This window comes from Oncorhynchus masou, chromosome 16 (assembly GCF_036934945.1).
Source record: "Oncorhynchus masou masou isolate Uvic2021 chromosome 16, UVic_Omas_1.1, whole genome shotgun sequence".
Classification (NCBI taxonomy): Eukaryota; Metazoa; Chordata; class Actinopteri; order Salmoniformes; family Salmonidae; genus Oncorhynchus; species Oncorhynchus masou.
In genome coordinates this window covers 22,542,253-22,557,150 of record NC_088227.1, presented here as the reverse complement: position 1 = coordinate 22,557,150, position 14,898 = coordinate 22,542,253, and positions in this window count along the sequence as shown.

The following is a 14,898-nucleotide window of genomic DNA, read 5'->3' as shown; positions in this document are numbered from 1 at the left end:
TCCCCCGTGCATCCTGCAAAGGCGGAGGTGTTGCTAACATTTACAATAGCAAATTTCAATTTACAAAAAAAAAGACTGCGTTTTTGTCTTTTGAGCTTCTAGTCATGAAATCTATGCAGCCTACTCAATCACTTTTTTACAGAGAAGTTTGGCAAAAAGGGGCATGATTTGTTGACATAATTGCAATACAAATCAAACCTTAATGTACTCGTTGTGAAGCACGGAGGTTCCAAATGTCGTTTTAGACTAGACTGACCAAAATTATCCTATTTATACTTTGTAGTCAATTTTGATACGAGAATAAAAATGTTTCTCACTCATATCGATGCCACATAGGCTGTTTTCAAAGGGATTAGTTGTTTTTTAGGGGAAGTCGCTCTTTAAGTATAACCATGAGGAGATATTATGCTAAAGTACCGAAATTTCCACCGAAGAACATTGTTTCTTAACGTTCTCTGGACTATTTGAGAACATTCCCAATGTCGAACCAGTTGGCGAACGTTCCAAGAACATTACCAACATTTTAATGAAATGTAAACATGTTAGAACATTTAGGAAACATTCTGTTAAAGTTAAAGTTAAAGTAAACGCTGTGGGAAGGTTGAAGGCAAAATAATCAATGAACAACCACGCACTCACAACCAAGCTCTAAGAAACATAAGGTTCTCATAATGTTATGTGCTAGCTAGGATGTTCATGTGAGAGTCCATGCTTCATTGGTCTCATAGGACCGTCCGTCCTGGACCTCCTCCTAAGGCAACATCTCACAGGCCAATCTCTCATTAAAACCCTGAGAAGAAAGAATAGAAAATGTTTTTCCTGTTCTTCTGGTGTGTGTTGAAGTTACAAGTGACGTGACACATCACCATAAAACAGAAATAATCCTATAAAATAACAATAAAATAGACGTATAAAATTCATGGTTGAGCAAGTTGTACTTGTGCCCATGACAATAGCCCAGAGGGTTCCAGTAGGCACTTAATAGTATGATATAATTGTACCCACCAACCTGACCTGTTAAATATCTGGCAGACTGGCACACTATAACCTGATTAACATCATTTGGAATGTTATTGAACACCTCCCCGTTCCCCTCCCGCACAAACTGCTCACATCTATAATGTATGTCAGTTCATCACAGACATGCATTCCTTTTATTTAACCTTCATTTTAGCAGGGAGTCACATTGAGACCAAGGCCTCTTTCCCAAGGGAGTACAGCAATTTATAAAATGTACAACATTCAAACATACAATACTACAAGCAATTTAAGAAGTAGAAACATTTCTCAACAATGAGGTCCTCCATTAAGTTGAACTGCACTAGACACACCAGAGCGTCAAGGTGCAGAGAGCTCAGATACAGGGGGCACAAAATAACGCAATGCAGATTTACCTAATTCCATAGAGATCAACAGGACCTCGAGAGTATTTCTGCAATTTAACAATGAAGTAAGTAAGGTATGGCAGAAGTTTGCACAAGTGTGCTTAATAAACGAAAAGAGAGGAGGTGCATTTATCTACAAAACTTAAGACAGGGCAGCCTACTTTCTGATACAGAATGCAATGATGTGTACTGAACCAATCGCCCGTAATAAAGTGAAGTGTGCTATGATAAACGGTGTCCAATGTCTTCAATACAGTGGCAGCCGCATCCATATAGACGATATTGCCACAGCCTAAAGCCGGGAATGAATGTCGACTGAATGATTTGTTTTCTGCTATTTAACGAAAGGCATGCTCTATTTCTATAAAAAGAGCCCATTTTAATTATTGTATGTATAGTGTCAGAAAGTGTGACCGGTCCACCCTATTTAGAGAGGTGAGTCATGTTAACAACATGTTTACGTATTCTTGTGTTGAGCTGTGGAAAGCTAATCAAGACCAGATATATTAAAGATCATATCTGTGTGTTGTTAACATTTGCCAGCTGGTCATCAACAGCTCAAGGCTACGTCAAAAATTAGACTACTAAAACACTGAGCACTTTGATTAGATTATCGCTCCAAGGGAACTTCCCACTTACAGTAGCTCCGCATAACAATAAAGGGGGATTAAAAGTGGACAGGAAACTGTAAAGCTCTCTGTTACAAGGCAGATGTATAGAGCCAAGACAAACCCACCCACCTCCTCCTCCTGCTCCTCCTCCTCAGCTGGCCTCAGCAAGGTCTCTCTCCTCCTAAAGCTACTCCTCTTTATGTTTCTCTGCCAACTGGCCTGAGAGAGACCTGGTGAAGGAGGGTAAAGAATCAAAGAGAAACGGATGGAGACAGAGAGAGGTGGACAGAGTGAGATGGCGAATACTCTACAAGTTTGCATTCCCTGCGGCGCAGGACAATTCTCTGTGAAAACAGAGTGATATAAGAGGGCACAACTGTAGAAGTGTGAGAGAGTTAGATGAGGAGAATGGCCAGGTCCTGTTGATGACTCATCTCATAGACACCGGCAATATAGTGCTGTTATCACAAGCCCACTAGGGACCAGACCTATCCACCAAAACGAATAAAAACTCATTAGATCACATTATAAGCCTGGACCCCTCCACACACCCTGTTCAACTCAAATAACCACACCATACAAGGGTCTAAAATCATACAAACCGTCTTGATGAGTTCAAGACAAATGTTCTACATTTCCACGGTGGCGTAACTGGTGATTCTAAGCCTGAACTATCCCTGGTAAGGAGACGGCCACTGTACTTACCCTAGTTTAGGGGGGAACAAACAGTATGTGTTCATTCGTAAACCCTTGCTACTTGAATGGCTGAACCCACCTACCTGCATGTTCATTATTGCTTTGTCATGTTTAAAACCACAGTAGTACATTCTCATCACTGTGTGTGCATAATAAACTGACCCTTACCATCATCATAACCATAATTATGATGGCTAAAACCATAATTGCGTCATCATGCATGTCAATAAACACTGCCTCTCTGGACATACAGTCAAAACACGTTATGCTGCACTAGTATTAGAAAATAAAACTATATGGTGATGGCATTTTATCTGTGATAAATATAAAATACATTATAGGCTTCAACACAACAATATATTCCCATAACAAATAAATGGTTCTTCGAATACTGGGTACCTTGCCAATGTTGGTTCTGTGTTAAATGTCTTTGACACAGCTGGGTTAGTGTGTATTGTTACAGTATATGATGAGAAAGGAAAATAAACTGTGAGTGATTTGCAAATTGTTGAGCGGATCCGTTTGAGTGATTAAAACTGTGTGGTTGCTAGAATAAATATGTGCTTATTGATGGTATCTAAGATCCTAGTGCTGATTACTGTCCAGAGAAAACATAACCCACTCCAAACTCAACTTGATTTATTTGCAAGAGAAGGGAGAGAATATTTGTTCACAGGCTTACATTTACTCACTCACAAAAACATGTTTACAGTCTGTACAGTATGTACAGTACAGTCTATGTAAGCAGAAATGCTCTCACACACACACACACACACACACACACACAAAAAGTGTAGAGTTGGGAATTGCCAGGGACCTAACAATATGATATTATATCAACACTTTGGTGCCAATATGATATTATATCAACACTTTGGTGCCAATATGATATTATATCAACACTTTGGTGCCAATATGATATTATATCAACACTTTGGTGCCAATATGATAATATATCAACACTTTGGTGCCAATATGATATTATATCAACACTTTGGTGCCAATATGATATTATATCAACACTTTGGTGCCAATATGATATGTATTACGATTCTCACGGTTCTATATGTATTATGTATTATGATTCTCACGGTTCTATATGTATTACGATTCTCACGGTTCTATATGTATTACGATTCTCACGGTTCTAAATGTATTATGATTCTCACGGTTCTAAATGTATTACGATTCTCACGGTTCTAAATGTATTACGATTCTCACGGTTCTATATGTATTATGATTCTCACGGTTCTATATGTATTACGATTCTAAATGTATTACGATTCTCACGGTTCTATATGTATTACGATTCTCACGGTTCTATATGTATTACGATTCTCACGGTTCTATATGTATTACGATTCTCACGGTTCTATATGTATTACGATTCTCACGGTTCTATATGTATTACAATTCTCACGGTTCTATATGTATTACGATTCTCGCGGTTCTATATGTTTTGTGATTCTCACGGTTCTATATGTATTACGATTCTCACGGTTCTATATGTTTTGTGATTCTCACGGTTCTATATGTATTACGATTCTCACGGTTCTACATGTATTGCGATACTCACAGTTCTATATGTATTGTGATCTTTTTTTATATACGGAGAACATGCTGTGCAGGTACAGCCAACTAGCGCAAAAATAATATTGAATTATTGTCAAAGCGATACAAAATATCGTAAAAAGTTATATCCCGATATCTAACTCTATCGATCCCTTCAGTCTGTATTGGGTCAAAATAACCTTTGCTGAAGGACAATAGACAAAAATATAAATGCAGAAAAGTGTATCCAAGCCTATTGGCTGGAGTACAGACTGAGAATAGAGGGGAAGTCATCCTTGTATGAGAACTGGCTGCTTTCATTGACTGAAATTGAGCCAGAGAAAACCCAGGCATAGCCTAAAGGGCCAGCTGGGGGAATTACTGACTCATGTCAGCCCCCCCCCCCACACACACACACACACACCCCACACACACACACACCCCCCACACACACACAATATTCTTCATTGTGGCCCTTGTTGTATCTGTTTTATTAATAGTGAAGTGTGTGTCTAGACAGAGGGAGCACAGGGTTATGAGCTGACTCTCTCTCTCACCCGGTTTGCTGTCCAGAGGAGGGGAGAAGGTGAAGGATGGTGAGAAATGGGAGACAGAGAGAGAGACAGCAAAAGACAAAGAGAGGGAGAGACGGAGAGGAGAACATAGTCAGAGACATAACTTTGTGCCAATATCAGTAGTGCGGTAATCATTTGAGGAGAAATAGAGACAGAAAAACACAGACACAAAGTCCTGCACTTCTAACACTAGTTTTCTTTGGAGCGATGTGCAGAAGCCACAGTGATCCTCTGAGCTGTGAGGAGTGATACACTCTGCGTGACGACTGAGGAGTGCTAATGACCAACATATGAGAGGAGAGAGGTACTTTACTCTGAACATCTAGAACAACTACAATTCCTTAGTGGGGATATGCTGGAATACCCCAGAGTACTAAAACAAAAATATCCTCCACACAGAATAATAATTTTAAGCAGAACATATTTTATGACGGTTTAATACACAGTTCATCACCTACTATCGCATAGCTAAACAGATGAATGACTTTTAGGTGGTGTTGAAGAGAGTTCAAAAGAAGGCTTCCAAAGACCATGGTGGATTCACGAGACAATGAATTAGTGGAACAATAATAATGTCCACTGGTTTTACAGTAGATATTGACAGGAGTTGAAAGGTCAGTGTGAAGTCCCAATCCATCAGGGGTGCACTCAGAATGCATAATGCTCAAACTAACAGGCACACATTCTAATCTAATAAATAGGGCCATTCCTCCAACTGGAAAGACTCCAAATCAAACACATCTCTAACAAATTTGAATCAGCTGTGCAGTGTTAAGGCAAAAACCAAAACGTGCAACCCTTGGGATCCCGAGGACCGATTTCGGGAAAAGCTAGTTTAGCTCTCTCTCATTGGCATTTTGAACATGTAAACTGCTCTCGCTTCTGGACATATGTATACAACTAATTCAGAAAACTTCATTATATAGTCAGAGAATGCTTTCTTACATTTATCATAGGACTCTAATATCAAAAACACTGTAAATGATGAAAGTGGAATCGTGTGAGTTTTGCATTTACTACATTTTCCCTGTTTTGCTTGAGAGGCAGAAAGCCAATCGCAATCAGCAAGGGTGATTCCACATTCCTAAACCTCCAACATGAAGAATATTACACCACAAATCAAACAAACCCAACTCAGAACATTCCCTCTCTCAATGTGTTAGTTAACAAGATAACAAGATTGCGCCGACAGACACGGTTACCCTGTTTCTAGCTTCAAGCCAACTTGGCAATATTTAGCTTTGTTTTGTTGTTATTTCTTACATTATTTGTTTCTAGTATTATTTCCTACAACCAAAAATAACTTTTAGACTCCTTTGTTTAGACGTCCCGAGGCAGCCCCATTCACCAAAACGTTGATGCAGGAGGAGAGGTGGGGTTCTAGCCATGCTTAGGCAGCAAGCAAACCATTCACCGCTTCAGAGTATATTACCCGCTAACGTATAGTCCCTGGACAACAGCCCCTGGACAAGTAGACAAGCTCAGGGCGAGGATCTCCTTTCAGAGAGACATAAGTGACTGTAAAATACTATTTTTTACACAATCATGACTCTCTCTGGGTATACAGCCAGCAGGGTTATCCATATTTGGCATGGACAAGAAGAAAGAACTCTCCGGGAAAAACAAAGGTGGAGTGGAATGTCTCATGGTTAGCAACTTATGGTGTGATTGTGGTAATGTGCAGGTACTCAAGTTCTTTTGTTCTCCCGATTTGGAATAGCTCACCATCAAATGCCGACCGCATCACCTGTGGTTATTGTCACCGCCGTGTATATTCCCCCCAAGCCAACATTGCAAAGGCTGTCAAGGAACTACACTGAACTGTGCAAACTGGAAAGTGCATATCCTGAGGATGCATTTATTGTAGCTGTGGACTTTAATAAAGGCCATCTGAGGAATACGCTCCCAAAATTCTACCAACACATCTCCTGCACTACACACAAAGAGAACACTCTTGACGATTATTACTCTCCCTTCCGGGATGGGTAAATCAGATCAAGCCTCCATCCTGCCCCTACCCGCCTATATGCAGAAAATTAAACTATAGGTACCCGTGGATTTTTTAAATTTAATCTTTAAAATAGGTAAGTCAGTTAATTAAGAACAAATTCATCTTTACAATGATGGCCTACCCTGTCCAAACCCAGACAACACAGGGCCAATTGTGCATTGCCCTATGGGACTCCCAATCACAGCCAGATGTGATGAAGCCTGGATTTGAACCAGGTACTGTAGTGACACCTCCTGCGCTGAGATGCAGTGCTTTAGACTACTGTGCCACTAGGGAGCCTGGAAAGGGACTCTCAATGTTCGTCTGACCAATTGGAGTCTATGCTTCAGGATTGTTTTGATTACGCAGCTGTGAAATGTTCCGGGTCACCTCCGGGGATAGTCACGACGTACAGTGCATACGGAAAGTATTCAGACTCCTTGACTTTTTTCATATTTTGTTACGTTACGGTCTATTTTCTAAAATGGATTAAATAGATTTTGCCCCTCATCAATCTCCACACAATAGCCCATAATGATTAACCAAAAACAGGTTTAGAAATTTTAGCTAATTTATTTTAAAAAATATATAAAAAATATCACATTTACATAAGTATTCAGACCTCATACTCAGAACTTTATTGACCACCTTTGGCAGCGATTACAGCCTCGAGTCTTCTTGGGTATGACGTTACAAGCTTGGCACACCTGTACTTGGGGAGTTTCTCTCATTCTTCTCTGCAGATCTTCTCAAGCTCTGCTAGGTTGGATGGGGAGCGTCGCTGCACAGCTATTTTCAGGTCTATCCAATGATGTTCGATCGGGTTCAAGTCCGGGCTCTGGCTGGGCCACTCAAGGACATTCAGAAACTTGTCCCAAAGCCACTTCTGAGTTGCCTTGGCTGTGTGCTTAGGGTCATTGTCCTGTTGGAATGTGAACCTTCGGCCCCAGTCTGAGGTCCTGAGCACTCTGGAGCAGGTTTTCATCAAGGATCTCTCTGTACTTTGCTCCATTCATCTTTCCCTCGATCCTGACTAGTCTCCCAGTCCCTGCTGTTGAAAAACATCCCAACAGTATGATGCTGCCACCACCATGCTTCACCGTAGGGATGGTACCAGGTTTCTTACAGATGTGATGTTTGGCATTCAGGCCAAAGAGTTCATTCTGTTTCTCATGGTCTGAGAGTCCTTTAGGTGCATTTTGTAACAAACTCCAAGCGGGCTGTCATGTGCCTTTTACTGAGTAGTGGCTTCCGTCTGGCCACTCAACCATAAAGGCCTGATTGGTGGAGTGCTGCAGAGATGGTTGTCCTTCTGGAAGGTTCTCCCATCTCCACATAGGAACTCTGGAGCTCTGTCAGAGTGATCATCGGGTTCTTGGTCACCTCCCTGACCAAGGTCCTTCTCTCCTGATTGTTCAGTTTGGCTGAGCGGCCAGCTCCAGGAAGAGTCTTAGTGGTTCCCAACTTATTCCATTTAAGAATGATGAAGGCCACTGTGTTCTTGGGGACCTTCAATGCTGCAGACATTTTTTGGTACCCTTCCCCAGATTTATGCCTCAACACAATCTTGTCTCGGAGCGCTACGGAAAGTTCTTCAACCTTATGGCTTGGTTTTTGCTCTGACATGCACTATCAACCATGGGACCTTATATAGACAGGTGTGTGCCTTTGTAAATCATGTCCAATCAATTTAATTTACCACAGGTGGACTACAATCAAGTTGTAGAAACATCTCAAGGATGATCAATGGAAACAGGAAGCACCTGAGCTCAATTTACTTATGTAAATAAGGTATTTCTGTTTTTTATTTGTACGAACAAAAATTCTAAAAACCTGTTTTCGCTTTGTCATTATGGGATATTGGGTGTAGATTGATGAGAAAAAAATATACGATGAATCAATTTTAGAATAAGGCTGTAAAATGTGGAAAAAGTCAAGGGGTCAGAATGCTTACCGAATGCACCGTATACACGGACTCTGTGACTCGGTTCATCAAGAAGGACATAGAGGATGTTGTTCCAACTGTGACGACTGGGACGATTAGAACTCATCTAAACCAAAAACTGTGGATAGACGGCAGCATTCGCGTGAAACTAAAAGCGACAACTACTACATTTAACCACAACAAGGTGACTGGGAACATGGACGTGTACAAACAAACCAGCTATGACCTCCGTGAGGTAAAGTGGAGTAACAATTCAACAGCTCAGACTCAAGACGCATGTGGCAGGGACTCCAGACAATCATGGTTTATGAAGGGAAAGCCAGCCACATCGTGGACACCGACGCCTCACTCCCGGACAAGCTGAACACGTTCTTCGGCCACTTTGAGAAAAACAACACTGATGTGGGCCCCCAAATCAAATCAAAGTTTATTTGTAACGTGCGCCGAATACAACAGGCGTGGATCTTACAGTGAAATGCTTACTTACAGGCCCTAACCAACAGTGCAATTTTTAAGTAAAAAATAGGTATTAGGAGAACAATAGATAAGTAAAGCAATAAAAAACAACAGTAAAAAGACAGTGAAAAATAACAGGAGCGAGGCTATAACAGTAGCGAGGCTATAACAGTAGCGAGGCTATATACAGGCACCGGTTAGTCAGGCTAATTGAGGCCCTGATCTCCATGGACGACGTGAGTAAGACATTCAATCATGTTAACCCTCGCGAAGCTGCCAGCCCAGACGGGATCCAAAACAGCGTCCTTAGAGCATGTGCAGGCCAGCTGGCTGGTGTTTACGGACATATTCAATCTCTCCCTATCCCAGTCTGTTCCTCTTCCAAGAAAGTGAAGGTAACTGAACTAAATGACGATCGCCCCGTAGCACTCACTTGTCATCATGAAGTGCTTTGAGAGGCTAGTTAAGGACCATATCACCTCCACCTTACCCGACACCCTAAAACCACTACAATTTGCATACCGCCCAATTGCTATTGAACTGCACCCTGCCCTGTCACACCTGGGCAAGAGGAATACCTATGTGAGAATCCTGTTACTCAACTACAGCTCAGCCTTCAACACCAAAGTGCCCTCTAAGCTCGTCACTAAGCTCAGGGCCCTGGGTCTGAACCCCTCCCTATGCTACAGGGTCCTGGACTTCCTGACGGGCCGACCCCAGATGGGGAAGGTAGGCAACAACACTACCACCACGCTGATCCTTAACACGGAGGCCCCGCGTGCTCAGCCCCCTCCTGTACTCCCTGTTCACCCATGACTGCGGGCTATGCATGTCTCGAACTCAATCGTTTGCTGATGACACAACAGTGGTAGGCCTGATTACCAACAGCAACGAGACAGCCTACAGGGAAGAAGTGAGAGCCCTGGTGGAGTGGTGACAGGAATATAACCTCAACATCAACTAAACGAAGGAGCTGATCATTGACTACAGAAGACAGCAGGGAGAGCACACTCCCATCCACATCGTTGGGCCACAGTTGAGAGGCTCAAAAATTCAAGTTCCTCAGTATACACATCACTGTTCTATCGAGCACCGGGGGGAGGGGAGAATCTGTGCATTTTCATAAACAACAGCTGGTGCACGAAATCTAAGGAAGTCTCTAGATTTTGCTTGCCTGAAGCAGAGTATATTGTGATAAATTGCAGGCCACATTACTTGCCTAGAGAGTTTTCAGCTATACTTTTTGAAGCTGTTTATTTACCACCACAGACAGATGTTGGCACTAAGACCGAACTCAGTCAGCTGTATAAGGAAATAAGCAAACAGGAAACCACTCACCCAGAGGCGGCGCTCCTAGTGGCCGGAGACTTTAATGCAGGGAAACTTAAATCAGTTCTACCTAATTTCTATCAACATGTTAAATGTGCAACCAGAGGGAAAACAAATTCTAGATCACCTCTACTCCACACACAGAGACATGTACAAAGCTCTCCCTCGCCCTCCATTTGGTAAATCCGACCACAACTCTATCCTCCTGATTACTGCATACAAGCAAAAATGAAATCAGGAAGCACCAGTGACTCGGTCTATAAAAAAAGTGGTCAGATGAAGCAAACTACAAAGGGAAGCACAGCCTCGAGCTGCCCAGTGACACAAGCCTACCAGACGAGCTAAATCAGTTCTATGCTCGCTTCGAAGCAAGCAACACTGAGGCATGCATGAGAGCATCAGCTGTTCTGGACAACTGTGTGATCACACTCTCTGTAGCCGACGTGAGTAAGACCTTAAAACAGGTCAATATTCACAAGGCTGCGGGGCCAGACAGATTACCAGGACATGTGCTCCGGGCATGTGCTGACCAACTGGCAGGTGTCTTCACTGACATTTTCAACATGTCCCTGATTGAGTCTGTAATACCAAAATGTTTCAATCAGACCACCATAGTCCCTGTGTCCAAGAACATGAAGGCAACCTGCCTAAATGACTACAGACCCGTAGCACTCACGTTGGTAGCCAATAAGTGCTTTGAAAGGCTGGTCATGGCTCACATCAACACCATTATCCCAGAAACCCTAGACCCACTCCAATTTGCATACTACCCAAACAGATCCACAGATGATGCAATCTCTATTGCACTCCACATTGCCCTTTCCCACCTGGACAAAAGGAACACCTATGTGAGAATGCTATTCATTGACAACAGTTCAGCGTTCAACACCATAGTACCCTCAAAGCTCATCACTAAGCTAAGGATCCTGGGACTAAACACCTCCCTCTGCAACTGGATCCTGGACTTCCTGTCGGGCCACCCCCAGGTGGTGAGGGTAGGTAACAACACACCTGCCAACCTTTCTGCATTGTGTCCTGTCATCCACCACCCGCCAAGCCTCTTTTCTGCTACTGCTACTCTCTGTTCATCATATATGCTGTAGAGTCTTTGCTTTTTTGCTCTCAATCTCTCTGTGTTTTGCCTGTCTGACTCGCCATTTCCTTCCCTTTCCTTCCCTTTCTGTGAGATCCTTCACTCTCTTTCTTTTTTTGAATCTCTAAATCCTTTAAGTAAGTCTGGAGTTTTTGTTTAAGGTAGGCTGCTCTGTGGTGTGGGTCAGCATGCCTGCGATGTCTGTAGAGTCTTTGCTTTTCAGCAGCACCTAATTTCACTATATCTATCAGAAATAAAGCCATATTATGTGAATACAATATTGAAACAGTAATAAAATGCTAATAGTCTTTTTTTATAAAATTGTTAATGGTTTTATGAAACATTCTGTTGAGACAAAAGTTTGAGGTGTTATTGATTGTCACTGGCATTATCGTCATGTCACAGATGTTACCAGCAAGAACAGTAACAACAGTTATGATAACACCAGTGACAAATCTGGAGACAAGATGGCATATCTAAAGATGGCAGCCAATTAGCTCAATCCACAAATCTTAAATGGTAAATAAATCACTTAATCGTGCAATTTTATAATTGTAACCCAATTTCCTCTCCCCTTACTATAAACTGTATAACACCAGTGACACAAGTCCTTGCATGAAATTACCAAGTTAATCATCAAATTGTTAACATGTGAAGAGAGAGTGCACACTCATCATGTGCTTTTCAAAATAGTTCAGTCTCCAATGAACATGTGACCCAGGAAGAACTTGGCAAGGATGTTGCATTTTTTCAGAGTGGTGTTTTTTATACATTTTAACACCAGTGACATGAAATTGAGGGTCAGCTATTATTGTAAATTATTTGTTATATTTATTTGATATTTTCATTTTTTTAGTAGTCCACTAAATAACATACTTTCCATTGTATGACATTTAACGAGGGAGAAAAATATATTTAAAACATGTTTTGCAATATAACTTTCTTACATATGTTTTATTAATAATAAAACACTTCAATTAAAACCAAAAATATATTTTTGGGTGTCATTTTCCCCCACTTGTAAGTGTTTTTCCTGGTGAATAAGGCCTGGGACAGGAAAGACACCATTTTCGTAGAATGACCCAAAATACCATTTTAGGTTGAATCTGTTCAGTTGTGCAACTGACTAAGTTATCCCCAGCATATCCTTCTCTTTCAAAAATCCTGTTCTGTCTTTCTCTCTCCAGTGCTCTTTCTACATCCCAATCTATCCCATTTTTCCCACACCCTCCCCCCTGTCAAACATGCATATTACTTCCTCAACCTCTTGAACTCATTTCTATGTGCCTCAACCTCTTGAAACTGTTCCATTTTCCTTTAAACCTCTACACAAAACTTTCACTCAGAAATCCTCCTTTTCTCATTTCCTGAATAACTGTCCAAAACGGTTCTGTATTTTATTCTCCTCACACCATTTGTTATCTTCACTGTCAAAGTGGAGGCACTTTTCTTAACTGTCCCAATTAGAATGCTTTATTTCCCTCAAGCAAACTAACCAATAACATTTACTCACATCCATGGGCCAGGATGGAATCGACATCAACATCTTTACAGCAGGAATGACTTACTCTGAGTTTAGATTGCACGAGGAAAACGGTAGACGGCAAATTGGATGTCATTGTTTTCAATGAGAAAACGACTGTAAATGCTGTTAAGGTTGGCTGTGAATGCCATCAGCAGCCACAGTAGACGGGACTTGCAGCCAGGGCTCAAATATTTACATTTCTTCTGTCTGCCATAGCGTAGTTTTCTACCGGATGTTGATGTTTACTGAAATCACCATAGCAACACATACGGTTGTGCTGGCTAACTTTTGTAGTCACGGTCTTTCTTACTTTCTTGTCCCTATATGCCGATTGGTATGACCGTTTTTGCGTCACATTGACTCTTTTACCGCATCTATTGTATGTGGAGCCCACAAAGGGCTAAACCTCTAGAATGGGGTGTGAAGTTCAGTCGAGGAGACTGTTATAATAGTGTTTAACATGCATATTTGCACATTGTTGTTTGAAACCCACACTGGAGTGATTATCATCTCTCTCTAATCTCAGAGATAATCTGGCACATCTCACCAGGGAGGGAGAGAAGAAGAGAAAGAAGTGCCATATTGCATAAAGAGAAGAGGCATAGAATGAACACACACACACACAGTGTGTTCTCTCACTACTCCTCTGCTTTACCTCACTTTTGCACTCACCATTCAGCTGTTGGTATATCAATATGAAAAGCTGTTGTTATCATGGCTTAAACAAAGCATTTCCGTCCTGTCATGATGATGAATGACAATGACCATCTTTGGCTCTTTCATTGACCTATGTTCCATGAGGCTGCTGGGGGGAGGACGGCTCATAATAACGACTGGAACGGAACCAATAGAACCGCATCAAACACATGGAAGCCATGTGTTTTACATATTTGATACCAATACACTCATTCCACTCCAGCCATTACCACGAGCACATCCTCCCCTATTAATGTGTCAGCAACCTCCTGTTCTCATCAACCAATGGAAGAGTTCTACCAGGCTGCCCATTTACACAGAAGGGGAAAAAGCAAACGGGTCTTATATCCTTAAAAGCCATATAATGGCATGCATTGTTGCATCTATGGGACCCATATAGAAACAAACACAGCATAGGAACAGAGAGTCACATATCCACAGGAAGTCATATGTTAAGGCAGACGTATATATGGTAACATGAACCAGCCAAAGCTCTCTGTTAAAGACTGAAATGTTTAGATCTTGGACTGTGAATACTGCTATTGCTATACTGTGTCTTAAAGAGGAAAGGATAAGGAAGGGGAGTGGGAGGAAGGAGGGAGAGGGGGAGAGAGGGAGGAGGAGAAAGAGAGAGTTCATTTGGTGAATGAGTTGAGTGCCTGTGCAGCCAGGAGGCCAACCCATTGTCAAAATAAACCTGCTGGAGTTGAAATGCAGGTTGTTCCTTAAAGGTGCACTATGCAAAAATCGCTCCGGCATTTCCTGGTTGCTAAAATTCTAACGGTTCACTTAATTTCAGATTGTGACAAAACAAGCAAATATTGTGTAAAGAATCATTGTTCCATCTAAATCACTTTGAAATATATTTTCCATAACCAAAAATATTTTATTTTCAGCTATTTTATGCTGGTGTACAAAAACGGAAGTAAAAGACAAAAATGAAACTTAAGAATGGGATGCATAGAAATAGTGCACATAGAACAGATCTACCCGCTTCTTAGACTTGATTTCAATGAGAATAACAGATAAACTCACATTTCTATGTG